A 24,514-nucleotide genomic window follows, 5' to 3' on the forward strand; every position below is an offset into this window, starting at 1 on the left:
AATAAGAAAAAATAGAAGAGAAACTCCCTGTCACTGGGTTTTCACAAACAAGGGTGATTTATATCACTACCCTTTCATTCATTTTTTAACAAATTTACTGAAGTAGGTTTGAAGTCAAACTATAACCTCTCTGTTGATTTATGGTCAAAAGTATTTTTATTTTCCTTTGAACTGATTTTCTTTCCGTTTATTTGCTGCCCATCTACATTTTATTAGTATGATTTATACAGAGTATTTGTATGAATTATTTGTGTGACATACTTTGTGGAATATTTATGGAGAAAATAAGACAAAACCAGCAGCTGCCAGTTCACAAGAGCAAGCCCTGGTGAATGTTTGTGGTAGTATCACAAACCTCACTGTCTTTAATCTTCCTAGGAAATTTCCTTCATATTATCTATGAATGTTTAGAGTTCCTTTTCTTGGTTCTCTTAATATGCTTTTCTTATAGCATCTTTTTCCTATTTCATAGCCTGACTTACATCTGTGACGATATTAAGCATGTTTTTCCTTTTACTTCCTGCCTTATCTCTGTTTCCTTCAAGTTTCTTTCTTTTCTTTTTCTTATTTTGGTTCCTTTCTTCCTTCCTTCCTTCCTTCCTTCCTTCCTTCCTTCCTTCCTTTCTTTCTTTTTCCTTCCTTCCTTCCTTCCTTCCTTCCTCCCTCCCTCCCTCCCTCCTTTCTTTCTTCCTTTCTTTCTTTCCTCTTTCCCTCCCTCCCTCCCTCTCCTTCCTTCCTTCCTTCCTTCCTTCCTTCCTCCCTCCCTCCCTCCCTCCCTTCCTTCCTCTGTTTTGGTCTATATCATTCAGGTCATAACTCTTCTCAATGTCTGCTGATCCTTTCCTGTCCATTTATATTTAAGTACAGTGTGTCACAACTCTGAAGATGGCAGGCTTTACTTTAGAGTGGTCAGCTGGAGGGAGGCTCCTGCTATTGGAATCCACAGGTCTTTTCCTCTAGACAGTGTTTTCCCAAGAAAGGAAGCCTCTGATCACCTGCCTGGAGGTTATAAAGCAAATTGTCAGGTTTCTTAGAACTGAGCTAGGTGAGTAAAGAGGATAAAGGAGACTCATAATTCAAGACATAGCTCTCACCATTTAGTGTGTAGATACACATTTAATTCTTCTGGTTTTAATATTTCATCCCACCCTCAACTTTTTCTGATATTCTAGAGCAGGATTTCTGAACCTCTGCATTATTGATGCTTAGGATTGAATAATTCTTTGTTGTTTGGACCATCCTGTAATTGTAGGATGTTAGCAGCATCTCTGACATCTACCCACTAGATGCCAATAACATCACCACCCCCCCCCCCCAACTGGGGACAAAAAACATCTTCCCTTGGAGGCAAACTGAACCTGGTTGAGAACCACTGTTCTTAGGGAAGCCCTCTTATTCAAACACTCCAGAGAATAAGTGACTTGTCTTTTTCTGCTATGTGTCTGTGTATGCATATGAAAGACTAGGAGGGAGTGTTATTTGTCATGCTGTACAGCTCTAAGGATCTAACTAGATGCAAGCATTCAACCAATCTTTACATCTTGATCCCCACTGAATCTTGAGATATCTGCTACTTATAATTCCAGGAATTTTACTGGGTTCTGTGACAAGAAACCACTTGTTTCTTGGCTTCCATCATAAAGATTCTTACTCTTCTTTCATCTGCAAAGTCATAAAGAATTGTCCATCTGCTTTCAGCTTCAAACATTTTCTTGATGTGTCTTAACTATAGTTGTTTCCACTCCCATCCTCTTTGCGTTTGAGAGTTGAGAGGAATTTTTTTAACCCCTTTACTCTTAATTCTTGTAAATTTGAAGAAGGACAATTTATACATGTGTCCTCTGTCATATTTTTGCATGATTTTTCAATATTAAATGCAAACCTTAAAATAATATCTGTGTTTATGGTTATGTACACAGAACTTGGAAGGTACATTTTATTTTTTCTAGAATATTATCATTAATCCAGGAACAGGAATCCCTTGTATGTGCATGAAAAGGGGTGCTTATGTCTTTCCAAAACTCACATGTTGAAACCTACATCGCCTATGTGGTGGTATTTGGAGGGGGTGCCTTTCAGAGGTGATTAGGTCATGAGGACTGAGCCTTTCATAAATGGGATTAGTAACTTTATAAGAGAGATCCCTCACCCCTTCTGCCATGTGAGGACACAGTAAAAATAAGGGTCTATAAACCAGGAAGTGAGCCCACACCAGACACTGGATCTGCCAGCACCTTGATCTTGGACTTCACAGCCTCCAGAACTGTAAGAAATAAATTTTTGTTGTTTATAAACCACCCAGTCCATGGTATTCTGTTAGAGCAGCTCTAGTGGACTAAGACAAAGGGTACAGCTTATAAAGTTGGGTCTGGCAATAACTTACTTCTAAGTTTTCAGGATAGCTAGCACATTGCCAAGGCCATCATTAGTGCTCAGTTCATCTGATTGATTAATTGGTTCAGCTGATACTTACAATTGCTCCCTGAAGCTGACTAAATAAATATTAGAACACAGGGAAAGTGAGGCACAGAGAGGTTAAGTGACTTGTTTAAAATGACACAGTAAGGCCCGAAGCCCCACCCACCCTGGCTGCAAGGGTTGCCGGGACAACCCCCATCTTCTTTAGGTGCGTTGGGCAAGCCGCCAGGCGCTGGGGAGAGGAGACGTTGCTGTCGCTGTTAGTGACCTGTGGCATGTCTCTGTGGGACCGGGAACTTAAAGATAGCCAGAATGGCAGAAAATGGTGATAATGAAAAGATGGCTGCTCTGGAGGTCAAAATCTGTCATCAAATCGAGTATTATTTTGGTGACTTCAATTTGCCACGCGACAAATTTTTAAAGGAACAGATCAAACTGGATGAAGCCTGGGTACCTTTGGAGATAATGATAAAATTTAATAGGTTAAACTGACAACAGACTTTAATGTAATAGTAGAAGCATTGAGCAAATCAAAGGCGGAACTCATGGAAATAAGTGAAGATAAAACTAAAATTAGAAGATCTCCAAGCAAACCCCTCCCTGAAGTGACTGATGAGTATAAAAATGATGTAAAAAACAGATCTGTTTATATTAAAGGCTTCCCAGTTGATGCAACCCTTGATGACATAAAAGAATGGTTGGAAGATAAAGGTCAGGTACTAAATATTCAGATGAAAAGAACATTGCACAAAGCATTTAAGGGATCAATATTTGCTGTATTTGATACCATTGAATCTGCTAAGTTTGTCGAGGCCCCTGGCCAGAAGTACAAAGACACAGACCTGCTAATACTTTTCAAGGAAGATTACTTTGCAAAAAAAAAAATGAAGAAAGAAAGCAAAATAAAATAGATGCTAAATTATGAGCTAAACAAGAGCAAGAAGAAAAACAAAAGTTAGCAGAAAATGCTGAAATGAAATCTCTAGAAGAAAAGATTAGCTGCTTGCTGAAATTCTCGGGGGACTTAGATGATCAGACATGTAGAGAAGATTTGCATATCCTTTTCTCAAATCATGGTGAAATAAAATGGATAGACTTTGTCAGAGGAGCCAAAGAGGGAATAATTCTGTTTAAAGAAAAAGCTAAGGAAACACTGGATAAAGCAAAAGATGCAAATAATGGTAACCTACAATTAAGGAACAAAGAGGTCACCTGGAAAGTACTAGAAGGAGATGTGGAAAAAGAAGCATTGAAAAAAATAATAGAAGATCAACAAGAATCCCTAAACAAATGGAAGTCAAAAGGTCGCAGATTTAAAGGAAAAGGAAAGGGAAATAAAGCTGCCCAGACTGGGTCTGCTAAAGGAAAAGTACAGTTTCAGGGCAAGAAAACTAAATTTGATAGTGATGATGAACATGATGAAAATGGTGCATCTAGACCAGTAAAAAGAGCATAAGAGAAGAAACAGACAAAGAAGAACCTGCATCAAAACAACAGAAAATGGTGCTGGAGACCAATAATTTAGTAAACATTTTTTATTCATTTTAATTATATTTTAAGCTGCTTTTGTCTTTGGAGGCTTTTAAAAAGAAAACCAAATGAGGTCCACTTCAATGTCCACCTGTAAGAAAGGAAAATTTTTTTTGTCGTTTAACTTGTCTTTTTTTTGTTGTTGTTATTGTTATCCAAATGAGTATTTTTTAATGTATAATTCTGTTTGTGTTCTTTCAGATTATTCAAGTATCAAAAGAAACATTCTTCCACCAAATTGCCTTTGTAATATGAGGATGTATTAGTACAAAGTAATAAAATGTATACTGCATAAAAATAAAATTAGTTTATATAAAAAAACCTTTTTTTTAATTAAAAAAAATAAAATGACATGGTTTGCAGCAGATCTAAGACTAGAAACCTAGTTCATTTCTTTTTCACCTATTCTAGTCTTTGTAGAATTAGCATTTCACAAAGAAAGGTCTCACAGCAAAGATGAAATAAGAAGACTGCCTGTTGGTTTTAGAAAGTCAAGGCACTCCTATGGCTTACTCAGTAGAAGTAACCCATGGTTTCTTGGGTGATGATGAGTCCTTATCTGTGTGCAGGCCCTGTGAAGAGATGGTAATAATAATAGATAACACCCATGGGCATTTTCCTGAGTGTCTGGCTCTGTTGTAGGTTTTTGTATACTTTACCTCACTGTGTCCTCACAACAACTTCTCAAGGCAGGGCTCTGAGTTGGAAGACAAAAGCTGAAACTAGAATCCCTACTGAGAAATGCATTCTTCTAAAAGTATTAGACTTACCCTTTCAAAAAAGAGAAATTATAATTAAGTGTTTATGAATAGGAGAATCTCAAAGTCCTATGCTCTCCCCATTGGATGGTAAGCATGGTGCTACCAATATGACCTCATAGTATAGGAAATCAAGTCTGTGCATTTTGCTTGTTGGTTTAAAATTCAGTTAGGTGACCCTGAATTTCTAGCTCAAGTCAAAATCCATAATTTTACTTGCCAATATGGCCACCTGGATGAACCCATAGTTTCCTCATACAGAAATTTTGCAGATTGATTTTTTTTTTTTTACCTGTTGAACATAGCAAACCTCTTCAAAACATAGTAGCTTAAAACAACAATCATATATTTTTAGCTCAGTATCCTGCTGGTGGGTAATTTAGCTTGGGCTAAACTGGGCAGTTCTGATCTTGCTGGGATCAGCTGATTTCACTCATGTGGCTGAAGTTATCTGGCAGTTTTCGGGGGGCTGATTGGTCTAGAAGGGACTTTGCTGGTGTGGTAGACTGAATAATGCCCCCCCCACTACCAAGATGCTCACTTCCTGGTCCCTGGAACCTGTGAATATATTATTTTATATAGCAAAAGGGATTCTGCAGGTGTGATTAAGTGAAAGATCTAGAGATGGGGGAGTATAGTGGATTATCCAGGTGGGTCCAGTGATATCATCACAAGTGTTCTTATGAGAGGGAGGTAGAGGGAGATACTTCTACAGAAGTGAAGAAGGTGATGTGATGACAGAAGCATAGATTGCAATGATGAACTTTGGAGATGGAGGAAGAGCCCATAAGACAGGGGATATAGTCAGACACTAGAAGCTGAAAAAGCCTCTCCTCAGAGCCTCAAGAAGGATCCAGAACTCCTGACACCTTGATTTTAACTTAGCAAATCTGATTTTGGACTTCTAACCTTCAGAATTGTAAGAGAATATTTTTTTGTTGTTTTAAGCCACTAAATTTGTGGTAAATTTGTTATAGCAGCAAAAGGAAACTAATACAGCTGAGATAGCTGGAATGACTGGGGCCCCTCTCCAAATGCATGTTCTTCCTTCCTGCCTTCCCTCCTCAATGTCCATCCTACCCTCGAGCCATACTGAACTGCCAGCAGATCCTATAGCATTGCCATAAAATCTAGAAACACAGATAAGTTTTTTTTTTTTATTTACTTCTGAACACCCAGGCTTACTTTTTTATGGGCTACGTTAAATGTGAAGATTTATTCAGTGAAAATCAGAGGTGTAATTCATCTAAAGCAATGAATCATAGATGCATATGCAAAGATTGATGGAAGTACTTCATTAATGCACTGTATTCATTGTACTTTTGTGCAGCCCGTTTAACTGCACTATTAGTAAGGAGTGCCACATAGAACGTACCATGTGATGTTTTTGAATATGCCATGTATTTTAATGTAATATCAGTAATTCATTTGTAAACATTTATATGTACATTTGTCAATGTTTCCAGACATTATGGACACCAGGTATAATGCCCGTGATGTTCCATGCTTCCCTGTGTGAGATGCACTATCCCCCCTTGATGGCTTTACTATATCCTAATTTTCCTTCAGTACTTGGATCAATTAATTTCTTTATGAAACACTTCCCTATCACTCAATCCTAGTGGCTACACTGCCGTCAAACCTCCTCCTTATTCCCTTGATCTTTTGAATTTAATAAAGTATAAAATGAAATGTATTCTATAAAGGATTAATACAGGATGCATACCTTAAGCAAAAGTTGACTTCAACATGACAGGTGCTAATATCTCAGGGAAGGTAGAAACAAGTCTAATTGGGGATAAATAAACAGAAAAGCTAGTCCTCTGAGAGTTAAACTGTCCACAAAAGGTAGATAAGCTCCTCTCAGATAATAAAGAATTACAGAAGTTAAATTATGTGCTTGAGGGAAGCAGTCAATGAAGTCTGTCAGGTGGTTAAAAATAAACCTAGAGATGTCGTCACTACAAATTTATTTTTTATCTAGGGTCTTTCCTTTCCCATTTAAAATCATTCTCAAATCTTACATTTTCTATGAAGTCTTCATCTACTAATATGCATCTCTGTTCAATGTTCACAATTATCTGTACTTTACCCATTTTTTTCTTTTTTCATAAGCATTGGGGGCAGAGTCCTGCTTTATCTCTATGATATATTCATAAAGTGCAGGGTGCATTCACAAAGCTTCATATATAATCATAATAACAATAATCTGTATTACAAATGACAGACATAGAATTGCTATTCCATACCTCAAAATCTCAAATCAGAATAAATAAATCTCTATGCATTTCATTAAAACATTTCTCTCAAATCTGGTTTGTGGAACATAGATAACAATCTGCCTATTCCTGCAATGGTTTTTTTCATTGAAAATGTGTCTAGCAATTTCTAATACGTGCTCACACAAACTTAGTTTGCATTTAGTAAATAAAGTCAGATGTTTTATAAAAACAGTGGATTGGATTTATGTTTCATCCGCTTGATGGAATATTACATAGCCATTAAAATGATGAATGTGCAGACTATCCAGGTACATGAAAAACAATATACTGTGAGGAAAGTAATACACAGTGTGATGATATGATCCTATCCATTGTGTGCATTGTTTGTTATATGTAAAGCTTGGAAGAGGCCACAGAGCAGTATAAATAGCTGTTTTCCTAGGAAGCTACTGTATGTTTTTTCATATTTGAATTTTTTAAAACAAGAGTATTTAGGTTGGGATTAACATATACACACTACTATATATAAAATAGTTAACCAACAAGGACCTACTGTATAGCACAGGGAATTATACTCAATATTTTGTAATAACCTATATGGGACAAGAATCTGAAAGAGAATATGTATAACTGAATCACAGTGCTGTACACCTGAAACTAATACAACATTGTAAATCAACTATACTTCATTAAAAATACAGTATTTATTGAAATAAACTTTTACCATACCAGACATATAGATTCTTATAATTTATGTTATGTCCATACAGATAAAAAGGGAAGTTTAAAGGCAGTTTCTTATCTGTAAAATGAGGACATTGGTTAAAATCATCTCTGGGCTTCCTTTGATCATTCAAAATCAGTCATTCATGACGATATTACTAGGAAGGAGGTTTTCCTCTTTATTTTCATGACTGCAAGAGGAAATTACAAACACTGTCTTTTAGAGTCAGGTGGCTTGTTTGAAATCATCCCTCCACCTCCAAATAGTCATTGAATATTTGACCTGGGACAAGTTGCTTAGCCTTCCTAAATCTTGGTCTCTTCACCCATAAAATGGAGGTAAGAAAACTTTCCCTTATAATATTCTAGAGAGGACTAAATGAGAAAAAGCATATAAAGCAAGTGCTTTGCTCAGAACCTGGTATGTATTAAGCTTTCAATAAAAGTAGTTATCCACACATATCTTGAGGCCATACCTGATGTACCGATAATTTATTTTTTCAAAGAAAAGCCCAATGAAAGAATATGCCTAAGAATAGTACTCTGCAACATTTAGGCCATTCTCGATGAAATCTCAATCAACAGGGAGTTTCTTTTCTTTTCTTTAAAAGAAATGATTTCATATATTCAAACTTAATTCATAACGAAAGCAGGTTTTTGCATGATGCCCGTAGTAGGTGACCTTTCTGCCGACGGGGCTTTGTGATAGAGTTGCAGGTATCCTGAGAACACATTGAACATTTTGTGAATTGATTCCTTTTGGTGAAAGGCAGTGGAATTTGGGACTAAAGTCTTTAGACTAGATGAAATGTCAATCACGGTGCATTCAACATTTAAATATTTGAATAGATCACTTGTGAGCTTTGTCATTCTCTTCTCCATCCTTCTTCTATAAAGCACATCTAAAATGCTGGGTCTGTATTTTGAGTGTGTCTTGTGTTCCCATCCTGACTGTAAGGTTTAGTATAAAGGTGCAGTGAAGAAAAACAAACAGGTAATCAAAAGAATGATTAAAATATGGTCAGATTTCTACATAATTTATATGTCTTACACATCTGTCTTAGCCTCATTGTCAGTAGGTTTAGAAAAACCCTCCAACTTACTAATAGGGTGCAATTAAAGGCTTTTTGAAACCATGTAAGGGAAAGACTTTTTCTCATCTTTATTATAAAGGTATACAGCTCTCTGTCTTATAGGGAAATATTTAACCTATCCTTACCTCTGTGAGGCCCACTCAGAGAACAGGTAAGAATTTTGAAACAAACCTCTGGCTCTCCAGAATTGGCAATCTCTGATATGTGAGGATCGATTTTAAAGACTATGACACTTGCGTGGGGTTAAATAATCTTGGCTTGTTAAATAATGAGGACTTTACTTAGGGAGAACGTAGATGGGTTCAAACTAGCCAATGTTAGAACTAGCTTCTTGAAGCTTCTAACAGGTGAATTTAAGACAAAGGAAAAGCCATTGTGTAGCTTTTGTCATCTGCCCCCTCTCTTCAGGCTAGGTTACTGCTCTCTTTTCAGCTCCCATAATTCACTGTATTATAACAATCTGTCTTCAGATCATAGCATGGATTCTTTGAGATTAAGGACCAAGGATTGATTATTCATCTTTGTTCACCTAGCATCTGGTTCCTAGGACACTAAACATAACCATATGAGTACCTCAAAAGGTAGAGAAGTCAACATTTTAATTAGGTTCAGGATATGATTTATCTGTAGTGACTTAAGGAGAGAACATAGGCTTCAGTGGTTGGTAGCTATTAGAACTACCACCATGATTTGCAAGAAACCATCTTTTGTGCTTCTGTCAGGAGCACAACTGTGCTGAATGGAGTATTTTTGTAACCCTGGACTCTTTTCTGAGCTATGGCTTTAAATAATTCTTTAGGTTGATGTCCAGCAGCTTGGAATATCCGTGTAATGCACAGCATTTATCTGGCTTGCACAATAATTAGCAATCATTTAATTTTTTTGGACCTCAATTCCATCACCTAGAAAGTGAGGCCCTGGGACTAGATTGACTTCAAGATAAGACTCCACTCTCTGTATATTTTTACCTGGTGATCAATGGTTAGATTTTTAGGGCCACATGCTGTTTTTATAACAATAGGTTCTCCTCTCCACCACATCATAACACCTTGATTTTAGTATCCCACTCAAAACAAAAGTAGAGAGTAAAGAAAAAAGTTGTTTTCTAACTCAGTACTAAAATAACAAGGGCAAGACTGAAAATAAGTAGCTAAGAAAATTGCTTTTTGTGTCATATATTTGTTTTTCAAGTTTGCCTATTATAACTCCTTTTTATTTTCAAGAAAATGCCATCAAATTGGAAGCCTTTCTATTTCCTGCTGGCTGCCTTTTTCTTTTTCCTTCCATCTCCTGCCAGAGACTGTGTACTGAAAGCAATTGTAATGGATGTAACTAATGAAGGGCTGCGTACGTGCACCATTATTTTACGACCAGGAGCTCTTCTAGATCTCTTCTAGACTTTTCTCCTGATTGCTGCAGAGTTTTTGTTTTTGTTTTTGTTTTTTTTGCGGTACGTGGGCCTCTCACTGCTGTGGCCTCTCCCGTTGTGGAGCACAGGCTCCGGTCACACAGGCCCAGCGGCCATGGCTCACGGGCCCAGCCGCTCCGCGGCATGTGGGATCCTCCCGGATCGGGGCACGAACCTGTGTCCCCTGCATCGGCAGGCGGACTCCCAACCACTGCGCCACCAGGGAAGCCCTGCTGCAGAGTTTAATCACTCTGTATTGTACTAGTTTTCCCTTGTGTGAAATGGACAGGGATCTAGCATGCATGTCTCTGGATACTGCTGTTATGTATACCTTAAGTGATCGATACTTGTCTATCATATTAGTATCCCTTGGCAAAAGCACAGCAAGGCACAGTAATCGTTGCATTGCCTACATGTGTCCCTGTGGCTGGTTTGCCTTTTACAGCTGGGGAAGTAGACTGAATTCTGTGCTGCTTTGCTGTGGACAGATGAACTTCATCTTTCTTACTTTACTTGAACTTGACTGCCCTCTTGGGAACTGTTTCTTTCTCTGTGAAAATTCCCAAACCTCATAACTCATCACTGGTAACAAAATAAGCAAGGAAACAACAACAAAAAAATGTTTAATTACAAAAATGAAACCAGTATCTTACCAAAGTGAGCAGATTATATTACTTGCCATTGTTACATATCAAAACAAAATGTATAGACTGTACACATTTACTACTGTGACATTAACACTGTCTACTCACCTTATTTGAGATGTGGGGAGCAACTCACTGAATATTAGCAACACAACTTTCCAACAGGTGGACCTTAGGAGGAATTTAGTTTTCCCAGTCATCTAATCCAGTCCAATTCTGTGACCACATATTGTGCATGGTGTTCCATAGGTATCTTGAAGCATATAAAAATGAATGACATGGATTTCCCATTTTAAACTTTGATTAAATACAACTTGATGTATGATATACCAAAAAACAGTCTCATTTAGAAGACTGGGATCTTTAGGGAACATTGGAGAAAAGGAAGCCATAACTCTTCCTATCTTTATACAAATGGAAAATCTTGGTAGAAAAGTTTGTTAAACATGAGAAGTTAAGGTACAGAGAATAATGTAAGGGCATGGATTTTTGAATCAGGTCTACCAAGGTCTGAATTCTGCCAGTTATTTCCCCAGGTATTTAGATAAGTTATTTAATTTAATAACTTATCTTCAGATAAGTTATTTAATTTCCTGAAACTTCACTTTCTCATCTGTGTATAAAATTCCATTTAGTCGTTCAAAATTGGTTGAATAGTAACAAGTTAATGTATGACTCAACTTAATAAAAAGGATGTTTATAGGATGGTGGGAAAGACATGATCGAATGCCCAGTATTGAGTATTTGCTACTGCTGGGACTGCTGTTGCTTCTGTTACCACCACTACCATTAGTACTACTACCACCACCACCACCACTACTACTATCACCACCACTACTACTACTACTAGTAGTATACTACTAGTGTACTACTATACTATACTACTACTATACTACTAGTAGTAGTACTACTACTGCCACTAGCACTACTGTTACTACTACTACCACCACCACTAACACTACTACTACCACCACCATCACCACTAGTAGTAGTACTACTACTATCACTACTACCACCACTAGCACTACTACTACTACCGCCACCACTGCTACTACAATACTGCAATAGTAGTAATACTACTACTATCACAGCAGTTTCTACTTGCTGTTATCTTCATGATTATCACATTACCCATCACTCTTCTTATCACTATCATCATCATCATCATTTTCATTAAGAAAGATGAAGTAATGAGCTCCCCAGATGTGAGAAAAAATGCGTTTCTTAAATTCCTCTGAACACTTTGCAAGCTCCCATTCCTATTCTTGGCAGCCTCTACTTTACAGAGCAGTATCAGTGTAGGTCAGGAAAGAAGTTCAGGGCAGAAACTACCTGTGTTAGACTTCTAGTGATCCAAGACTAATTTTGTTTTAAAATTAGTACCAACAATGAAAATCAAATACAAACAAGGGATGGAAACTGAAAGATAATTAAAGGTAATTCAAGGAATCTAGAAATATAGGTCAAGTGGAAATAAAGGGAAGAGAGATCCACCCAACAAATAGGATGTGAGTGCTTGGGAAAAAAAAAACGGTGAATCAAGGTAAACCTTCCCTTAAAAAGACAGAGAAAAATGAAAGAGAATTTTTTTTTATGAAACAGGCTGAAATAATGGATGACATAGATTCTATTTGCAGTTCTCCTTGGAACATATTACCTGTGTTGAATTCATGCTACAAATTCTCTCCTGAGAGGCAGCCAATATAGTGACAATAATCCCAAACTAGGTCCCATGCCTGAATTTATCACTAAATATCTGAGTGACCACGACCAAGTTCTGAGATCCTGCCATGGGTAGGTACTATGATGATATTCAAAATGCAGCCTTCCTCAGCTACTTTCCAACTTAAACATGTGAATATTTTTATTAATCAGAAAATAGAAAGGAGTGCCTTGAATGCTGCTTAATTTAAATTTAGAAACAGTCTCTTTCAAGTGAATGTTCAAGATTCCAAGGCAATAATTTAGGAAAGGATATGCCCATTGGAAGAAGAGATGAGAACACATTTTAAAGGTCAAGAACGTATAACGTTGTATTGATTCTAGCTGCCCTCTGAGGCCCCATATGGGCCATAGTTGACTATATTAAATACAAACAGTTTCTCAAGCACTGGAGAATTTTGATTGCAAAACGATGACCTGGTATTGTTCTGGGCTGTAAGGTAGTTTCAGATCAATGGGAGGTCCCAGTGTTTAATCGTTGGGGGTGGAGGGTGGAGCGTGGAGGTGATGTGTGATGTGTGAGAGTGTATCTGTATCTGTATGATAGGGTGAAGTATGAGGACTGTTATTTTTTAGACTTAATGCCTGGTCTTTTCACTGTTTTCCTTCCCTGCTCTTCTTCTAAGATATCTGGGAAGATATGCTAGTGAATCATTTTTATGTTGGGGATGGGGATGGGTAGAGAAGTATCCTGGAAGCCAATTGGTTACAAAAAATTTTAACATCTCTAAAAGCACAATCAAGGAACTAATCATTGTTATCTGAAATATTAGTTAAGTATGTTAAACAGCATGTACTACCAAATTCCTGTACAAAAGACTAGTTGTACCTCTAAAGAAGTAACTTGCCCAGCACACAGCTCTTTCTAAACTTACTTAAAGAAAAGGTGCATCATTCTCTCTCTACATTTAGCTTAACCTTCATTTTTTCCTCTTTATTTCAATTTATTTGTCTTCAGAAATGACTCATACAAATAGTTTAAAAATTCAAATAATACTTTAAGCTTAATGATAAAAATAGCACCCTATCTTTCCCCCTAAATCCTTCCACTTACATTCCCCAGAGGCAACGACTTTCAACACTTTAGCTGTGTGATTGTCTCTGTATCTCTAAATGACATGCTTACACTATTTATTTTTTCAATTTATTATATAATTTATTGACCCCCTAACTATTGACAGTGATTCGTTACACTCAGTTCCCTTCTTTTTATATAGGTATAATATAATATGGGATTAGATCAGTAGTCAGTGCATTCATGCACTGTGTTTGTGTAGTGTGGACTGTGTAGCCAATCACTGTCAAGCCATATAGTCTACTTGAATTTCATTTCCTATCTTGGCCTAATAGAAAGGTCCTTTCTGGGGTTCTGTGGTGCAAATTAGCTTGCTGCTTCTCTTTTTCCATTAATATCATCAGTTTCAACTTTCTCCTACCTGCTGAGTAACTTACCACTCTTTTTCTCCGCTTTCTAACTTAAAAATAGCATTACTCTCACTAATAGTAAGTATAATTGTTAATATTTATTTTTATTATGTTCAAATTTGTTCATGTATTAATATTATTAATATGACATATTTGTTAATAATATTCATTCACCTATATAACTGATAATTATTAGATATATTGCATATTAATATTAAGTTATTAATATCATTAATGATTAATAACAATAACTATTATTTGCTGTGATTTCCTATACCATACTCTTTGTCCTTTTGTCATTTGTTAAAAATTATTTTTTTTGTCCCTTTACTCTTGTTGTCATGTGGTTTTAGAGAGAACAGAGATAGCTGCATGGATTTCATATTCTGTGTTTAAACAGAAATGCCAAGTCTTTCTGTGTCAGTTTCTCAAGTCTACATTTGTTATTCTCTTATTCATGTGCTGTGCTTCAGTTTCTGTTTACTCCATAAAGGAAAGCAGTGAGTGAGTGCTCGGTGCACATTTGCATTAGTAGGTTAACTATATACTATTAGTTGGTAAGCTAATATAATAATTACTATAGCTAATGAAAATGAAATCATGCAAAAAGTAGTTTTTTCTCAAATTAATATAAGTATAATATACATCATGATTTGAAAGTTAGGGAAAAAGCAATTGTTTCTATTTATTTGGTATTAACTACGTGGTACGTAACTATACTCAACACTTTATATAATAATTTTATTTAATTCTCATAATAACTTTGCAATATAGTTTTTTTTTAATAGATGAGAAAACTGAGATTTAAAGAGGTAACTTTCCTAACCAGCAAAATTAGTAAAAATCCAAACCTAGTACTCTTTCTACTATACTATGTTATAATAGGATGGTAGTGGTCAAGCAAAGGCAAGGTTTTATTATATGTTGCTGAAAAAAGTGTATTGATATAACCTGCATGGAAGAACTTTGGTGATATTTATTAATATTAAAAATTTGTATAATTGTTGACAGAAATTAAATTTTTGAACATTTATCCTACAAATCAGATGCACACATATGAAATGATATAATATCATTTATATTGACAACCATATAATGACATATTATTGCAGCTGAAAAAAAAAGAGATGCTCTTTATGTACTAATATGACAAGATCTCCTGTTAACCAAATAAATAAATAAATAAATAAAAGGCAGGATGCATAGAACAATGGGAACAGTTGGGAACAGAATGCTATTTTTACATTTAACACGGGGATATGAACATAATGAAATTCAGTTGTATTTCTCTAGATGAACTCTGGCGGGATACTTAAGAAACTAGCAAGAGTGGATACCCACAGGCAGTGGGGGCTGAGAAGAGGTTGGATGGGTGACAGGTATAGAAAAGTTACTTTACAGAATACAGCTTTTTATATGTAAAAAAATTAACCACATGAATGTTTCATGTTCAGAATATATTAGATACTTCCAGTTCTTGATAATTTATGGTAACGTATTCTCATGTAAACAATAACGTATGGTACCACACAAAGAAATACCAAGAGTACATGTACATGCCTGAAGATGTAGGTGTCATGTATTTTATAAAATTATTTCTGAATATCATTGATATTGAAGTATTTTAGGAAGACTTTGGGAAATCCAATAAGAGAAGGAACCAGAAGAATAACCTGAATTGGGAAATGGGTGTTAGGAATAGTACTTCTACAATAAGTCTGCCTAAATCAGTGTTGCTCTCATGGCATGTGTAGATACACCTTGGTGAGCTTCAGTACTCTAGCAGAGAAAGGAGTTCTCTAAACCAGCCCCTACATAGCTAACATGGGACCGGTTTAAAGTGTTCTGTGTCCCATCAGCTAAGATTTAAAGCCACCAGGATTGAATATCTGACCATGTGTGTGTCCAAAGTTTGGGGCTTCTTAGACAGATGAGGTACAACAGCAGACACATCAAACTGGGAAGTGGTTTGTCCACCATCCTGACACTTCTTATCTGTGCTTTGATCAGCTGTACATTGGCATCTGTTGCCTTCACTCCGATGAATTTTTTCTGGAGTATCAGACCTACTTTCTCACAATCCACAAATAGGGTTTCTTATAAAATCCAAAACTCAAGATTGCAGAAAATCTATGAACATTCAAATAGGTTTTTCACATACTTACTATCCTACAATGGGACATATAACACCAGAGGTAGTGTGCTATTATTCTGACTATGACTTTTGATAAAGGTAATATTGATCCTAGGCTGTGCTTCATAGTAAGCTTCTGAAATCTTTTGATTCTATATTAGAGTCTTGACCCTATAAAAAAATTTCCTGCCTGTGAGACATTCATTTTTAGGTCATCCTGCTCAAGACTGTTTATGACCGAAAATGCAATGATATAAATCCTTTGGTGTTCTTATTCTTATGCAAGCTGCCTTCCCTTCCATGTAATTAAAGAGAAATATAGTACAGCAGAACCATGTGTACAATTTTTCTTAGGTTGTCTAGACTTAAGTGTCTAACTTCTTATAAAGTGGAATTTCATGTTTCATTTATTCCTCATAGCAACAAATATATCTATTAAAATGTATTACAGTTAGGGAGGCATAATATTTAAAGAATATGCAGTAAACCCTTCAGAAATCTCTCTACTACTTCCGTCCTAAGGATGTGATGGTATCTTACTGGCACAAATAGTTTAAGTGCCTAGATATCTGTCCAGACCTCCATTCTTTCCTCTCATCAGAATGACCATAATGGGTTGAATTCCCTCAACCATGAATGTACTTTATGGATGAGTTGATTTCAACTTTACAAGAATTCAGCTGCTTACTTTAGAGCACAGCTACTACCAAACAAGAGATCCTATTATATACAAAGAATGTGGCATCTTGGGAATTCCCTGGTGGCCCAGTGGTTAGGACGCCATGCTTCCACTACGGGGGGCTCAGGTTTGATCCCTGGTCGGGGAGCTAAAATACCACATGCTGTGTGGCACAGCCAAAAAATTAAAAAACAAACACAAAAAAAACAGGAATGTGGCATCTTGACAGATTCAAGCATGTTTATCAGAGACCATAAGACAGGATGACCTACCCATCATTAAAGGGCATCTATGTCCCATCATGGCCATTTGTTGCTAGCACCATAATTCAACAACTTTGTGTCATCTGGTGTTTTAAGGCTTGTATAAGCAATTAAAAGAAACACAGAAATTCTATTCAGGATTTTGTAGACATATGTGTTCTTAGTCTTGTTGAAAATATTACACAAAGGCATTGACTCAGAAAGTAAACTACATACTAAAATAATCAAACTTTCTATCATAAGTATTATATGGCATCTTTCTTATGACTGAGAGATGAAACTCCTTAATGTACAAACTTTGATACAACTGCAGTTAACATCCCATAGTCTGTGCCTATGGGATTCCACACTAAAGATCAAAGAAAGGGAAGCTAAATAGTACACACACATATTTTTATACTTAATTTTAAGACATACATCATTAGATAGTTTAGTTGTTTCATTTTAGTGTACCTAGATTTTTGCCAAGTCATCTATGAGTCCTAGTTCACTGGTTTTCACAAAAATTTACTTGTTCAAGGGCAGATGTTGCTTGGTTTTGCCTACTTATTTGAAAGTGCAGCTTGCAATACAATCTGATCTTCCCCTGGAAAAAAATGTCCACTGTTAAAGGATGATTATTGCTTAGTCAGCTTTTCAGACTCTCCTGGAAACAGTTATTATGGGAAGAGGAGTAGGTGGAAGATGAATAGACTCAAAGGAACACTTTAAAGAAAAGGTTGAAACAATTTTTCGTTGTAAAGGGGGCTAATAATTACAAAGAAATCCGTTCTGGAAAAGATCAATAACTAGAAAATTACCCTTTGAACTCATTGTCATAGGAAATCTATTTAATAATATTTTCTCTCCAAAAGACTAATATTTAAATTGACTCATATTGATATTGGCTAGGGCAACTTTTTTTTTTAACCAAACCACCTCCCCTTTTTATTTTTATTTATTTATTTATTTATTACACTTTTATTGGAGTATAATTGCTTTACAATGGTGTGTTAGTTTCTGCTTTATAATAAAGTGAATCAGTTATACATATACATATGTTCCCATATCTCTTCCCTCTTGCGTCTCCCTCCCTCCCACCCTCTCTATCCCACCCCTCCAGGCGGTCACAAAGCATCGAGCTGATCTCCCTGTGCTATGCGGCTGCTTCTGACTAGCTACCTTGCGTTTGGTAGTGTATACATGTCCATGCCTCTCTCTCGCTTTGTCACAGCTTACCCTTCCCCATCCCCATATCCTCAAGTCCATTCTCTACTAGGCCTGTGTCTTTATTCCTGTCTTACCCCTAGGTTCTTCATGACATTTTTTTTTTCTTAAATTCCATATATATGTGTTAGCATATGGTATTTGTCTTTCTCTTTCTCACTTACTTCACTCTCTATGACAGACTCTAGGTCCATCCACCTCATTACAAATAGCTCAATTTCATTTCTTTTAATGGCTGAGTAATACTCCATTGTATATATGTGCCACATCTTCTTTATCCATTCATCTGATGATGCACACTTAGGTTGTTTCCATCTCCGGGCTATTGTAAATAGAGCTGCAATGAACATTTTGGTACATGACTCTTTTTGAATTATGGTTTTCTCAGGGTATATGCCCAGTACTGGGATTGCTGGGTCATATGGTAGTTCTATTTGTAGTTTTTTAAGGAACCTCCATACTGTTCTCCACAATGGCTGTATCAATTTACATTACCACCAGCAGTGCAAGAGTGTTCCCTTTTCTCCACACCCTCTCCAGCATTTATTGTTTCTAGATTTTTTGATGATGGCCATTCTGACTGGTGTGAGATGATATCTCATTGTAGTTTTGATTTGCATTTCTCTAATGATTAATGATGTTGAGCATTCTTTCATGTGTTTGTTGGCAGTCTGTATGTCTTCTTTGGAGAAATGTCTATTTAGGTCTTCTGCCCATTTTTGGATTGGGTTGTTTGTTTTTTTGTTATTGAGCTGCATGAGCTGCTTATAAATTTTGGAGATTAATCCTTTGTCAGTTGCTTCATTTGCAAATATTTTCTCCCATTCTGAGGGTTGTCTTTTGGTCTTATTTATGCTTTCCGTTGCTGTGCAAAAGCTTTGAAGTTTCATTAGGTCCCATTTGTTTATTTTTGTTTTTATTTCCATTTCTCTAGGAGGTGGGTCAAAAAGGATCTTGCTGGGATTTATGTCATAGAGTGTTCTGCCTATGTTTTCCTCTAAGAGTTTGATAGTTTCTGGCCTTACATTTAGGTCTTTAATCCATTTTGAGCTTATTTTTGTGTATAGTGTTAGGGAGTGATCTAATCTCATACTTTTACATGTACCTGTCCAGTTTTCTCAGCACCGCTTATTGAAGAGGCTGTCCTTTCTCCACGGTACATTCCTCCCTCCTTTATCAAAGATAAGGTGACCATATGTGCGTGGGTTTATCTCTGGGCTTTCTATCCTTTTCCATGGATCTATATTTCTGTTTATGTGCCAGTACCATACTGTCTTGATTACTGTAGCTTTGTAGTATAGTCTGAAGTCCGGGAGCCTGATTTCTCCAGCTCTGTTTCTCGTTCTCAACATTGCTTTGGCTGTTCGGGGTCTTTTGTGTTTCCATACAAATTGTGAATTTTTTTGTTCTTGTTCTGTAAAAAATGCCATTGGTAGTTTGATAGGGATTGCATTGAATCTGTAGATTGCTTTGGGTAGTAGATTCATTTTCACAATGTTGATTCTTCCAATGAAAGAACATGGTATATCTCTCCATCTATTTGTATCATCTTTAATTTCTTTCATCAGTGTCTTATAATTTTCTGCATACAGGTCTTTTGTCTCCTTAGGTAGGTTTATTCCTAGATATTTTATTCTTTTTGTTGCAATGGTAAATGGGAGTGTTTTCTTGATTTCACTTTCAGATTTTTCATCATTAGTGTATAGGAATGCAAGAGATTTCTGTGCATTCATTTTGTATCCTGCTACTTTACCAAATTCATTGATTAGCTCTAGTAGTTTTCTGGTAGCATCTATAGGATTCTCTATGTATAGTATCATGTCATCTACAAACAGTGACAGCTTTACTTCTTCTTTTCCAATTTGGATTCCTCTTATTTCCTTTTCTTCTCTGATTGCTGTGGTTAAAACTTCCAAAACTATGTTGAAATGAGGGGTGAGAGTGGGCAACCTTGTCTTCTTCCTGATTTTAGTGGAGATGCTTTCAGTTTTTCACCATTGAGGACGATGTTGGTGGTGGGTTTGTCACATATGGCCTTTATTATGTTGAGGAAAGTTCCCTCTATGCCTACTTTACACAGGGTTTTTATAATAAATGGGTGTTGAATTTTGTCAAAAGCTTTCTCTGCATCTATTGAGATGATCATATGGTTTTTCTCCTTCAGTTTGTTAATATGGTGTATCACATTGATTGATTTGCGTATATTGAAGAATCCTTGCATTCCTGGAATAAACCCCACTTGATCATGGTGTATGATCCTTTTAACGTGCTGTTGGATTCTGTTTGCTAGTATTTTGTTGAGGATTTTTGCATCTATGTTCATCAGTGATATTGGCCTGTAGTATTCTTTCTTTGTGACATCCTTGTCTGGTTTTGGTATCAGGGTGATGGTGGCCTCGTAGAATGAGTTTGGGAGTGTTCCTCCCTCTGCTATATTTTGGAAGAGTTTGAGAAGGATAGGTGTTAGTTGTTCTCTAAATGTTTGATAGAATTCACCTGTGATGCCATCTGGTCCTGGGCTTTTGTTTGTTGGAAGATTTTTAATCACAGTTTCAATTTCAGTGCTTGTGATTGGTCTGTTCGTATTTTCTATTTCTTCCTGATTCAGTCTTGGCAGGTTGTGCATTTCTAAGAAGTTGTCCATTTCTTCCAGTTGTCCATTTTATTGGCATAGAGTTGCTTGTAGTAATCTCTCATGATCTTTTGTATTTCTGCAGTGTCTTACTTCTCCTTTTTCATTTCTAATTCTATTGATTTGAGTCTTCTCCCTTTTTTCCTTGATGAGTCTGGCTAATGGTTTATCAATTTTGTTTATCTTCTCAAAGAACCAGCTTTTAGTTTTATTGATCTTTGCTATCGTTTCCTTCATTTCTTTTTCATATATTTCTGATCTAATTTTTATGATTTCTTTCCTTCTGCCAACTTTGGGGTTTTTTTGTTCTTCTTTCTCTAATTGCTTTAGGTGCAAGGTTAGGTTGTTTATTTGAGATGTTTCCTGTTTCTTAAGGTAGGATTGTATTGCTATAAACTTCCCTGTTAGAACTGCTTTTGCTGTATCCCATAGATTTTGGGTCGTCATGTCTCCATTGTCATTTGTTTCTAGGTATTTTTTGATTTCCTCTTTGATCTCTTCAGTTATCACTTCATAGTTTTTAAGTAGTGTATTGTTTAGCCTCCATGTGTTTGTATTTTTTACAGATCTTTTCCTGTAATTGATATCTAGTCTCATAGCGTTGTGGTCGGAAAAGATACTTGATACGATTTCAATTTTCTTAAATTTACCAAGGCTTGATTTGTGACCCAAGCTATGATCTATCCTGGAGAATGTTCCATGAGCACTTGAGAAAAATGTGTATTCTGTTGTTTTTGGATGGAATGTCCTATAAATATCAATTAAGTCCATCTAGTTTAATGTATCATTTAAAGCTTGTGTTTCCTTATTTATTTTCATTTTGGATGATCTGTCCATTGGTGAAAGTGGGGTGTTAAAGTCCCCTACTATGAATGTGTTACTGTCAATTTCCCCTTTTATGGCTGGTAGTATTTGCCCTATGTACTGAGGTGCTCCTATGTTGGGTGCATAAATATTTACAATTGTTATATCTTCTTCTTGGATCAATCCCTTGATCATTATGTAGTGTCCTTCTTTGTCTCTTCTAATAGTCTTTATTTTAAAGTCTATTTTGTCTGATATGAGAATTGGTACTCCAGCTTTCTTTTGGTTTCCATTTGCATGAAATATCTTTTTCCATCCCCTTACTTGCAGTCTGTATGTGTCTCTAGGTCTGAAGCTGTAGCTGTCTACAATAGCAGAATAACTGAGGATTACATCTAGAGTATTTTAAATTTCATTTATTGTGTTGTTCATCATTGTTTGTTTTATCTTTAGTTCTTCTAGGTCCTTGTTAAATGTTTCTTGCATTTTGTCCATTTTATTTCCAAGATTTTGGATCATCTTTACTATCAGTATTCTGAGTTCTTTTTCAGGTAGACTGCCTATTTCCTCTTCATTTGTTAGGTCTGGTGGGTTTTTATCTTGCTCCTTCATCTGCTGTGTGTTTTTCTGTCTTCTCATTTTGCCTATCTTACTGTGTTTGGGGTCTCCTTTTTTCAGCCTGCATGTTCGTAGTTCCCGTTGTTTTTGGTGTCTGTCCCCAGTGGCTAAGGTTGGTTCAGTGGGTTGTGTAGGCTTCCTGGTGGAGGGGACTAGTGCCTGTGTCCTGGTGATTGAGGCTGGATCTTGTGTTTCTGGTGGGCAGGTCCACGTCTGGTGGTGTGTTTTGGGGTGTCTGTGGACTTGTTATGGTTTTAGGCAGCCTTTCTGCTAATGGGTGGGGTGTGTTCCTGTCTTGCTAGTTGTTTGGCATAGGGTGTCCAGCACTGTAGTTTGCTGGTCGTTGAGTGAAGCTGGCTGCTAGCATTGAGATGGAGATCTCTGGGAGATTTTCGCCGTTTGATATTATGTGGAGCTGGGAGGTCTCTTGTGGACCAGTGTCCTGAGGTTGGCTCTCCCACCTCAGAGGCACAGCACTGACTCCTGGCTGCAGCACCAAGAGTCTTTCATCCACATGGCTCAGAATAAAAGGGAGAAAAAGTAGAAAGAAAGAATTAGTAGAAGTAGAAAGAAAGAAAGGAGGGAGGGAGGGAGGAATGAAGTAAGGAGGGAAGGAAGGATAAAAAGAGAGAAGATAAAGTAAAATAAAATAAAGTTATTAAAATAAAAAAATAATTATTAGGAAAAAAATTAAACAGAACAAAACAAAACAAAACTAAACAGACGGTTAGAACCCTAGGACAAATGGTGGAAGCAAAGTTATATAGAAAAAATCTCACACAGAAGCATACACATGCACACTCACAAAAAGAGGAAAAGGGGAAAAAATCATAAATCTTTCTCTCAAAGTCCACCTCCTCAATTTGGGATCATTCGTTTTCTCTTCATGTAATCCACAGATGCAGCGTTCATCAAGTTGATTGTGGAGCTTTAATCCGCTTCTTCTGAGGCTGCTGGGAGAGATTTCCCTTTCTCTTCTTTGTTCTCACAGCTCCCAGGGGCTCAGCTTTGGATTTGGCCCCGCCTCTGCGTGTAGGTCGCCAGAGGGCGTCTGTTTTTTCGCTCAGATAGGACGGGGTTAAAGGAGCCGCTGATTCGGGGGCTCTGGCTCACTCAGGCCCGGGGGGGAGGGAGGGGCACGGAGTGCGGGGCGGGCCTGCGGCGGCAGAGGCCAGCGTGACGTTGCACCAGCCTGAGGCGCGCCGTGCGTTCTTCCAGGGGAGTTGTCCGTGGATCCTGGGACCCTGGCAGTGGCGGGCTGCACAGGCTCCCCGGAAGCGAGGTGTGGAGAGTGACCTGTGCTGGCACACAGGCTTCTTGGTGGCGGCAGTAGCAGCCTTAGCGTCTCATGCCCGTCTCTGGGGTCCGCGCTTTTCGCCGCGGCTCGTCTCTGGAGCTCCTTTAAGCAGCGCTCTTAATTCCCTCTCCTCGCGCACCAGGAAACAAAAAGGGAAGAAAAAGTCTCTAGCCTCTTCGGCAGGTCCAGACTTTTCCCCGGACTCTCTCCCGGCTAGCCGTGGCGCACTAACCCCCTGCAGGCTGTGTTCACGCCGCCAACCCCAGTCCTCTCCAGGCGCTCCGACCCAAGCCCGAGCCTCAACTCCAGGCCCCGCCCGCCCCGGCGGGTGAGCAGACAAGCCTCTCGGACTGGTGAGTGCCGCTCGGCCCTGATACTCTGTGCGGGAATCTCACCGCTTTGCTCTCCTCACCCCTGTTGCTGTGCTGTCCTCCGCGGCTCCGAAGCTTTCCCCCTCCGCCACCTGCAGTCTCCGCCCGCGAAGGGGCTTCCTAGTGTGTGGAAACTTTCCTCCTTCACAGCTCCCTCACACTGGTGCAGGTCCCGTCCCTATCCTTTTGTCTCTGTTTATTTTTTTCTTTTGCCCTACCCAGGTACGTGGGGGTTTTCTTGCCTTTTGGTAGGTCTGAGGTCTTCTGCCAGCGTTCAGTAGGTGTTCTGTAGGAGTTTTTCCACGTGTAGATGTATTTCTGGTGTATCTGGGGAGGAAGGTGATCTCTGCGTCTTACTGTTCCACCATCTTCCCAGAAGCCTCTAGGGCAACTTTTTAACACAGGTAAAAGAAGGCCACAAACATCACTCCAAAAAGCAAGGGAATACAATGATTTTCTTGCTTTTAGAAAAATGTATATATATATATATACCTTGAAGGAGAAATTTAAATAACTTCCTTTTACCAATTCAGAAATGTTTAAGGTTTAATCTTATGCTGTCTACT

At 37.6% G+C, this 24,514-nt stretch overlaps 1 pseudogene across 1 annotated transcript; it reads left to right on the plus strand.

Annotated features, from left to right (window-relative positions):
- Nucleotides 1–2,652: 2,652 nt before the first annotated feature.
- On the plus strand, nucleotides 2,653–3,953 carry LOC101277707 (lupus La protein homolog; annotated as a pseudogene). The gene has a single exon (XR_183580.3). The product of XR_183580.3 is annotated as a lupus La protein homolog (transcript).
- The last annotated feature ends 20,561 nt before the right edge of the window (nucleotides 3,954–24,514 follow it).

This window comes from Orcinus orca, chromosome 5 (assembly GCF_937001465.1).
Source record: "Orcinus orca chromosome 5, mOrcOrc1.1, whole genome shotgun sequence".
NCBI lineage: Eukaryota > Metazoa > Chordata > Mammalia > Artiodactyla > Delphinidae > Orcinus > Orcinus orca.